We start from the raw sequence: 8,230 nt of genomic DNA, 5'->3' as shown, positions 1-8,230 counted from the left end.
CACACGCACACACACACACACACACACACACACGCATGCACACACACACGCGTGCGAGACAGAGACTTTTACAGCTGTATTAGTGAATACCTCTAAATAGTTTTCATACTCAGATAAACCTAAACCTCAGAAACTTGTTGACATAATTAAAGAGACAGTTCACCCAAAAATTGTAATTCTGTCATCATTTACTCACTTTCATGTCATTCTAAACCAATTATTTCCTCCGTCGAACACACAAAAAAGATATTTCAAAGTATGTTGGGGTCAAAACAACACTAGAGCCCACTGACTTCCATTGAATGGCCAAAAATGTTATGTTCCACAGAACAAGAAAAAAAAAAGTTATACAGTTTTGGAACGACATGAGAGTAAATGACAGGTTTTCATCTTTGTGTGAAGTATCACTTTAAAAGCAAAACATGATTTGGCCAATTTATAATCATTTCAAATCATTAGAATAACTTCAAATAACCTCACAAGTAAGTTTTTGACATGTTTTACTTTTTGTGAGGACATTTTCAAAAATATGTCCCTCTTTCTTGAACTCTTCTCACAAGAAAAAGATTTTACATTATTTCTAGCTCTCATGTCTATTCTTGACATCACACCAGAATTAGTAAAGAGGAAGTAAGTGGTCACAGAGTAAAGTAAAAGGTCAAAAGTAAAAGGTCACAGAGAAGAGGCCATCTAGTTCAAAAAATTCCTCATATTGTGGAATATTGCATTTCTTTTTTATTTTTCTAGCTGGCTGGTATCACCAAAATGCAGTTTCACAATCTGAATAAGAAATGTATAGGCCTATGCTCGTTTGAGCTGGATACTTGATTCAGTAAGTGCATAAACTACAATCGAAACAAACAAACACAAAAAGTCTGACTTTAAGTCAAGTGACTAAATTCGTTCAGAGAAGAGAAGGAAAGAAAAGACGCTGCTCTGAAGTTCCGTCGTTAAAAATAGAGTTAAACTTAACTTGCGACTATAGTTCGCTTATGGGAAACTCATCCCAGATAAATCTGAATTCAATGCATACATCAAAGACTGTCATCAAAATGATCAGCTACAATCACCTCAGGGCTCGCAAAATTTCTAGGCTGACGTCCCGGGACTATTGTGTCTTTCAGTCGGGCTACCAAAATGTATCACTGTATCAACCTTAAAAACAAGGTTCCTGCGGGTGCAAAAAAAAAAAAAGGTTACACTTTCTATGAAGCCCGTATTTATAATACATTATAAGGGCATTCTTAAGGCATTATAATGAATGCATAATGCATTATAAAAAAACTTATAATATGTTATATCAACTCATGAATAATCATAACAACAGTTATAATACATCATAGTACTTATGTGTTTGTGGTTATAAGTTTAAGAGTATGATTATTTATAACACACAATTAACACCATATTAAATCTACTTCATTTGCAGAATAATGGACTGTATCATATCTTGACATTGTTTGTTTAAGATCTGCACAGTATCTTACTACAGCTTGTGAGTGGTTAGATGTTGAGTGTTATTTGAGTGTTTCCTGTGGAGCTAATGTTAATTAACTGATGTGAGCTTTATACTCTAACTGAAAAAAATGCAATGTATCATATGGTTACATTTTATTTTGATGGTCCCCTTAATCGATCGACTATAAGAAACTTTGCAACTACATGCCAACTAACTCTCTTTAGAGTACTAGTATGCTCAAGAATGGTAGAATCTAGTATGGTAGAATAAGTTGACGTACTTGCAAAGACACTTATAGTCAGTTTATCTGTTAGTTGACCATCAAAATAAAGTGTTAGCAAATATTTACAGTAGCAGACATACTAATACTCTAATGACCGCTAGTTGATATGTAGTTGCAGAGTCCAAGAATTGTGATTAATGTGACCATTAAACTTCAAAAGGATTTCTTGTAATAAATATGAGCGCTGCACATTTCAAAGTTTTTAAATGAATGTATCTCTGGAGGGAACCGACTGCCTTGAAAAAAGTTAAGATGGCATTTTCATTTAATCTTGCCTGTAATGACTGATAACATTCTGCTGCTCCAAACGCGCCACCTGCTGGCAGAGAATCAATTTACCTTTTCAATAAGCCCATCTGCTGTTTTTGTTCAGACCAATGCGAAAATCCAACCATATTTATACGCAGCAAAACATGCAATTGTAAATTTGAACCGGTGGATTGACAAGAAGCTAACATTAATTCTAAAAATCCCTTTTCTTAAAAATGGTTTAAAGGCTGAACTATGATGTTTATCATTTTATAAGACTTTTTGTTTTGTGAAAGCCTGTATCTGGAAAAAAATAGAATTTTACGGTTTAATATGTTATTATAGACATTGCCCTACCCCACTCATATGGTATTAATTTTATTTGTGCAGCTCTAAAAAAAAAAAAAAAAAAGGGGAAAAAAACGCCTCAAATTTGCCATTAAAAATTTTGCAGATACCCTTTAAATAGGGAAAAAAAATTCCTTCCTTGATATTTGTGTTTTGAAAATGTTTTTGATTGATGTTTTGACTCCTGTCTTACTTTCTACATTAAAATGGTCTTTTTTATTCGGGCTAGCTAGTTTTTCATTTTGGGCTACCAAAATCTGAAAAGTGCCTGCCCAAAGGGCTACCAGGGATTGCAAAATGTTGCTAGTCCTGCACCTCCCAGAACTGTCTGACACACTGACACACCCAGTTTGCTGCCGATCACTAGGAAAATAGTTTTTAGAGCACGCTGTCTGTGCACTAAAACTGCAATTTATATAAGAGCCACATTTCTATTTTGCACATATACTTAGAAGCAATGATTTTGTTTTATTAAATACAATAAAGCTTTGTTTCCACAAATTCCAATTTTTTTTATTAAACTCCCAATTTCAATAGTCACATATCTATACTGTCTTTCACATTTCCCATCCAGTAAGAATCTTAGTAACACTAAGAATAAGAAAAAACCTGACCAATAAAATCTCTGTCTCTGTATTAACACACTGTTGAATGCTTCCTTGGACAATCTATTGAAAATCTTTTCAATAAGATATAAAAAAAAGAGAAAAGGTTTCAAATATATGAGTATTTCATCCATTCTTTCAAACTTAAAAAAGCCATTTCATCTTAAAAGACCAACTCAGGGTATAAATCTCCTGCTTGTTTTTCTATTTCCTGACAAAAAAAAAAAAGCTTCTATGGTTACAAATAGTGAAGTTTGGTTTTGTACTGAAATATTTCCTTTGTTTAATGATTAGGATTGATGATTCATTGGAGCTACAAAGCCTTACAATGATCAGGAAAGCTTTTTAAGGGTAAAGACCAACAATTTCTGCACAACCACCTTGGGTTAGAGTTTACATCAAAATTCTCAATGTTTGTGTGTTTGTTTATTTGTATATGTGTGCATATCAAATAATGAATGTGTGGTGAGAATCCTTTCTCTTTTTTATTGTCTTCTAGTTAAGCACCCACCACTGTTCTGCTGACTAGTCTGGCCAAAATAAAGACGGGAAACACATTTCCATTGACGTCAAAATGCGAATCCTTCCCACAAACTGTGGTTTTGTAGTGGGATTCTCATGGACCACCATTATTAGAGTTTTTTTCGGAAGGGTGATATGTAGAAAATAAATATATAAATAATTGATCCTGCATCCAAAAGCCACAACAAAAGGATTCCATTAGAAATAGAACAAAATGATGAAGGAAAACAATGATGCCAAAGTCATTTTCAATTATTGTTAAGAGCAGGAAGAGTTCACATGGGATGCTGAGGTCCCAAAGGACAAATGGGTGAAACATGCTGTGCTCATCAAATACCAATAAGGGAAGGAACTTCAAATCAATATGGTATGTTAAACTAGATGAGCTGAGCAGTACAAGCCAATCTGTTGTTTTGGCTCAGACCTTGGTCTTGAACAAAGTATTTAAAAAAAAAGTCTCAAGTTTGTTTGTTTTTTTGATCATGGTCTATGCTGAGATTTGTGTGCGGCCTACAGACATCCACAGAAACTGTAATCACACTGTCTCCAATTGACAGACTGGCTGATAAGGAGTATTACCAAAAATATAATCTTTTTATGTCACCTGTAACATTCTGAGCTAGAAGACTAAGAAAAGCTTGACCTCTATACTGCTCTGCAGTCCTGCATCCTCTCCTCCACTGCCTATATCTGACCCTCACACCTGGGCAAATCATCTTTCCATCACTCATCATCTTGGCATATTTCTAGCCACCTGCTGAGTCTGATCAAGACAGCTCATCACAAGGGGGTTTCATTACAACCAAACTATTTCAAGTCAAATACTCCTCTTTGATCACTGGACTTTTTTGCCTTATGTCAGCACTCTAGAGATGGTGAAAGGTACATGCAAGGGGCCGCCAGGAGTGTTTCGTAGGTGAGCAGGTGGAGTTGGATCTACCATACCACACAAATACTGTACACATGCACATAGTAAAACCCCTGAAATCCTACTCCACTTACACCCTGTCAGCCTGCTTCCACCCCAAAAGCCCATGAGGTCTGGAATCAGATTATAAACTCAATAGGGTCCAGTGTTATTTTGGATCCCAATTCAAAGTATTGACATTTTTAAAAAAAAATCTATATAAAGTCATACAGGTTTAGGACTGACATGAGGGTGTGCAAATGTTGACAGTATTATTTTCATTTTCAGGAACAAAACAGTCATTAAAAATTACAATTTTTAAAAAAACACAATTTTAAGTTTAGTTACACTGATTTAATTAAACCCAAAAGTTTGGGGTCAGTAAGATTTTTAGGGGCCAAGCACTATCGTGTTTGGTAATCCTTTATTTTTATTATTCCTCCCCAATGGGAGTCTATGGCAGCCCTATGAACCATAAGTATGACAATTATGAAATTTGGCACACTTGTAGTGATGGTCATGAATAAGAACTTGACCAACCTTGGGGTCTCTGGGACCAACTCTATAGCACCACAAGCAGTTCAAAAATCACTTCTAAAATGGTTATAACTTTTGAAACCTTTAATCTAGAAAAATGAAACTTAGTACACCTGATTACACCTCACGCTGATCACATTCAGTAGCGTACATTAAGACTTACGATTCGATTCACGATTTTGATTTCACAATTCGATTTTCTCACTTCTTTTTAACAAAATGAGATTGAAGACACTATACAGTAAATTAAAAGGTGTCATTTTATTAGGCTATTGCTGCACATTTCTTTGTGAAGTTGAAATATAACAAACCCCAAATCAAACAAGTTACACAAATAAAGAAATCTCTTAATATGAACAAACTAAGGCTTTGTCTGTGCTCTATCCAATTAAAATTAGAGGCAACCACTGGATTTTAATCATGATCCAAACAAAGATGCAGCATACTTGCAGCATGAGTAGTTTTTAATCTAAATTAGACTATAATTTTGAAATTTGAAGCAAAAACATAATGGTCTGACTTTAGTTTTGTGAAACTATACAACATAAAACTGAACGAAACAGCAGACGAGCTGAATGAGAAGCAGATTCACTCTGTGACAGCAGGTGGCACTTATGAACAGCAATAATACAGTGTTTCCTGGGTTACCGCTGTAAACAAAGCAGAGATGCGCTCATGAACACTACTTTAATATGCATTGTTCAGAGGCAAGATGAAAAGAAAATTCCATGTAAACTTTTCTAAAGATAGTCAGTTCTACCAGAAAGACTCGGGAGGTGATAGGATTGAAAATAATTTATTTTACAAAACCAAGACATAAACTTAATTATTTGGGGTAGGCCCCATCCGTAGCTTGAATCTGTAGGTTGAAGATTCAGCTATTACTGCCGAGAAGGTGTCAGGGGCGGAGCCTACCCCCCACATGGACAGGGCCAACATGGTGGTGGTGGGGAGGATGGAGAGGAACGTCAATGTCAGTTTCTGCAAACACAAGGAAGGGTGAGTAAAGAGCTTATATACTTCTCGTGTCGAGTGACGATTGGCTAGATCTAATTGTAATGCGTGACGTAGCATTAAGTCTTCCTAGTAGAACTTGCGCTAAAGCTTCCATTTCTATGCGAGTTATGTTCAGAACGACTTGAAAGTCTGGTAGTGTGTGATCCTCAGTTCTTTAGTGTATGATGCCATGTTGTATTTATTTATTTTTGTAGCCATTTGCTGCAATCCTTGCTGCAATCCATTTGCTGCAATCCTATGATGCACATGATAATTAAGAAGAGCCTATAAGCTAAGTCAGCAAGGGTTTGATGCCTAGTGTTCTAGAATATGTTCAGATTTTAAAAGTCGTGTAGTGCATTCTAGCCTTTTTAGTCTTAATCATATTTTGATTCCTTGATATGGCCATCCAGAAAGACTCGGGAGGTGATAGGATTGAAAATAATTTATTTTACAAAACCAAGACATAAACTTAATTATTTGGGGTAGGCCCCATCCGTAGCTTGAATCTGTAGGTTGAAGATTCAGCTATTACTGCCGAGAAGGTGTCAGGGGCGGAGCCTACCCCCCACATGGACAGGGCCAACATGGTGGTGGTGGGGAGGATGGAGAGGAACGTCAATGTCAGTTTCTGCAAACACAAGGAAGGGGGAGTAAAGAGCTTATAAGTTTCTCGTGTCGAGTGACAATTGGCTAGATCTAATTGGAATGCATGACGTAGCATTAAGTTTTCCTAGTAGAACTTGCGCTAAAGCTTCCATTTCTATCAGAAAGACTCGGGATGTGATAAGATTCTAAATTTATTTTAAAAAACCAAGACATAAAAAAAACTGAATTCTTTGTCATAGGCCCCATCCGTAGCTTGAATCTGTAAGTTGAAGATTCAGCTATTACAGCCGAGACGAAGGCAGGGGCTGAGCCTACCCCCAAAAGATGTGAAGGAAATTATATACCCACCAGTTGAGTGTTTCTTAGAGGATCCTAGAATATAAAAACAAAAGAAAAGAATATTGAATTTAGTCATAGTTAAGGCAAGTTCAATAAGCATACATTTGTACCAGATTAACTTAAGTATAGGTGCTTTATAGAGTAGAGGAGAGGGACCACGATAAGCCACAGAAGAGAGAAGCCACTAAAGGCCACACAGAGACAAGGCCTCAATAGGCCACACAAAGACTAGACCTCAATAGGCAACACAGAGACAAGGCCACAATGGCCGCAGACACGATGGCCTCGATAGGCCACAAAGACGAGGCCTCGATAGGCCACAAAGACGAGGCCTCGATAAGCCACAAAGACGAGGCCTCGATAAGCCACACAGAGACAAGGCAACAATGGCCACAGATACAGTGGCCTCGATAGGCCATGCAAAGACGAGGCCACGCAGAGGCAAGGCCTCGATAGGCCACGCAGAGGCAAGGCCTCGATAGGCCACGCAGAGGCAAGGCCTCGATAGGCCACGAAAAACAAGGCCATGATGGCCGCAGACAAAATGGCCTCGATAGGCCAAACAGAGACAAGGCCTCAATAGGCCACGAAGACAATAATCCATGTAATGTGAAGGCCACAAGTCCAAGTAAGACCGAAGCCAATAGGTATGAGGAAACATAATGAACCATCACCAGTAGATGCAAAAATAAACAAGCCTTAATTATAGCTTAAAGGTGCCTGCTGAGCATTGAGCCAAATCTTACCTAGACTCGAATGGGAGGATGACCATGTATACGTCAGCTTCATAGAGACTGCATTCATAATAGTGCCAGTCCAAAAGAATGACCTGTGTAAAGATGAGGTGAGAGCCACGGATCACTGCATCTGCAGGCATGGAAATCTAAATGACTGCATTGTGATGAAATGGCCAAGGTTAGTAAAGTGATCAAATGTGGTAGCTAAGTTTAAACGGAAAGCATAAATATGCATAACAAGCATAAATATCAGACCTGTAACAAACAGAACTATTCTCTGGCTTAAATCCAACGAAAGCTTAATAGACTCTTCTGACAAGACCCCATTTAACCAACCCGATAAGTGAACCCTCAGAAAAACCAAATCGCATGAAATACAAGTTAAAGAGATACTAGGGATTTATGGAACTAGAACAAAGATAGAAAAATAAATCTTGTGGTACATTACCCTTGCAGAAGGAAAATAATGCTTTATATTTGAAAACGATGCCTTACTATCTAATTGAACTTTAGATAGCTATTGAATCCTGTAAAATGATAAGGAAAGCCCTTATACACAATTTTTTTTTTAAAGAAATGTAGTAATTATATGTCCAAGTCCCAGCATTGACAAAGTTGAGCAGGAAATCCAGAGAGGAA

The 8,230-nt window shown here is 37.1% G+C and overlaps 1 long non-coding RNA gene across 1 annotated transcript; it reads right to left on the bottom strand.

Moving 5' to 3' along the window:
• Window positions 1-6,393: 6,393 nt before the first annotated feature.
• On the bottom strand, window positions 6,394-7,677 carry LOC107594743 (uncharacterized). The gene is made up of 3 exons (XR_001610191.1): window positions 7,601-7,677; window positions 6,864-6,887; window positions 6,394-6,537 (listed from the first exon to the last, which is right to left on the bottom strand). It is a non-coding gene; the product is annotated as an uncharacterized lncRNA (long non-coding RNA).
• Between the last annotated feature and the right edge of the window lie 553 nt (window positions 7,678-8,230).

Source organism: Sinocyclocheilus grahami, unplaced genomic scaffold (genome assembly GCF_001515645.1).
Source record: "Sinocyclocheilus grahami isolate Dianchi unplaced genomic scaffold, SAMN03320097.WGS_v1.1 scaffold10.1, whole genome shotgun sequence".
NCBI classification, from domain to species: Eukaryota; Metazoa; Chordata; class Actinopteri; order Cypriniformes; family Cyprinidae; genus Sinocyclocheilus; species Sinocyclocheilus grahami.
Note: the sequence above shows the minus strand (reverse complement) of the source record. Positions and strands in the feature narration are given on the sequence as shown.